This window comes from Cynara cardunculus (genome assembly GCF_001531365.2).
Source record: "Cynara cardunculus var. scolymus isolate 2C chromosome LG 9, CcrdV1, whole genome shotgun sequence".
In the NCBI taxonomy this organism is placed as follows: domain Eukaryota; kingdom Viridiplantae; phylum Streptophyta; class Magnoliopsida; order Asterales; family Asteraceae; genus Cynara; species Cynara cardunculus.
Window position 1 is genome coordinate 1735657 of NC_037536.1, and position 1764 is coordinate 1737420.

Below are 1764 nucleotides of genomic sequence, written 5' to 3' on the forward strand. Positions count from 1 at the left end.
AATTTACAAGAGTCCAAACTTGAATCCAAAGGGGGAGAATGTTGGGTTCAAGATTAGTGCTAAAATGTTGTATTCAAGTTTCTCCATTTACTTAGCTTTATTGTAATTAGTTTAGCTTTATTTTCCTTAGTATAAATAGTCTTTCCTTTGTAATTGTAATTACACATTGATTACATCATTAATCAGAAAAAGGTGATTTGACAGCAAAGTAATTCTCTCTCTCCAATCTATCTTGAATTCATATTTGTTCTTGAGATTTGATGAAGATTTCTTCAAGATTCGTATGAAATCTGGACTTTTCATGTTTTGCTAGATGAACAATTTTCCAAATTAAATTTCTTCAGGATATCAAAAATATATTTTGTTTGACAGATAAAAATTCTTGAAGATAATTGTTTGACTTGAAGTCCTAAAAAGAAGTTCATCTCACCCATCATACTCATTTTAAAATAAGAAACCATTAAGGCAGAAAAGTTTTTGCAGTATTTTGGGTTCGTATATCCAAATATTATGTCATCTACATAAATTTGTATCAAAATAATATCCGACTTCTCCTTTTTAATAAAGAGTGTTGTGTCAATATTACCTTTCGAGAAACCTGATTTTACCAGAAATTCTGATAATATATCATACCAGGCTCTCGGTGCTTGTTTAAGACCGTATAAAGCTCTGTCAAGGATGTATACATGATCCGGCTTTTACTGATCCACAAAACCCTCCGGTTGAGCATCATAAACTTCTTCCTTGAGAAGACCATAAAGGAATGCCGTCTTGACGTCCATCAAGTCCACAATGAAATTCTTGTGTGTAGCGTACGCTAGAAACATTCTTATAGCTTCAATCTGTGCTACTGGGGCAAAGGTTTCATCGTAGTCAACACCTTCTTGTTGATTGTATCCTTTTGCGACGAGCCGGGCCTTATTTCTGACAACAAGACTGTAACACCTCCAAATCTATACATTGCATATAACACATATATTATAACACAGCTCAAAAATTCGAAAAGTACATGCTTCTTGTATCTTGACATATAATATTCAAAATATGGCTAATCAAGATCTTCATATTGCAAAACACATAGGGAAGTAATTTACATAATGCTTTTCCCTTATTCTCATTACCTGCACACATATTTTTGAAAATACAAAATGAGGGTTAGACATGAATGTCTAATGAGGTTTCTTTTTTATGTAATGCAGGGTGTAAATCACCAAAACATTTATTTGAAATATATCATTAAAATCTTAGAGATAGAATCACACGGTTCAAGTCCATCGAGCCTCTGATTTTCAAAACAGAATGGAATATATTTCAAGAAACAGGACCAGAGCCCCTCTGGTTCTTCTACCAGAGTTTCTAGTTTTTCGATCAGAGCCTCTGGTTGTACTAACCAGAGCTTCTGGTTCACGTAATTTCTTAGTGTTCTTTCGTTAAGCTTTTATTCAAATAAGATAGCCTTTTACAAAAAGAATAGCTATACAGAGCTCTTACTCAACCAGAGCCTCTGGTTGTACTAACCAGAGCTTCTGGTTCAAAAGTTATGACCAACCAGAGCCTTAGGTTCAACGTGTAAGTCGACCAGAGCCCCTCTGGTATGTCTTTCACATAAAATACTAAGTATAAAATCCTTTTTCTCAAAACTTCTTAAAATATGGTTTTGACACAAAAACTTTTATCAATAGATACAAAGCCTCTGGTCCAGCTAGTATGTTTAGTAAAAATTTGCATATTCCTCAAATCAATAACAAAAACCCTCTGGTCCAA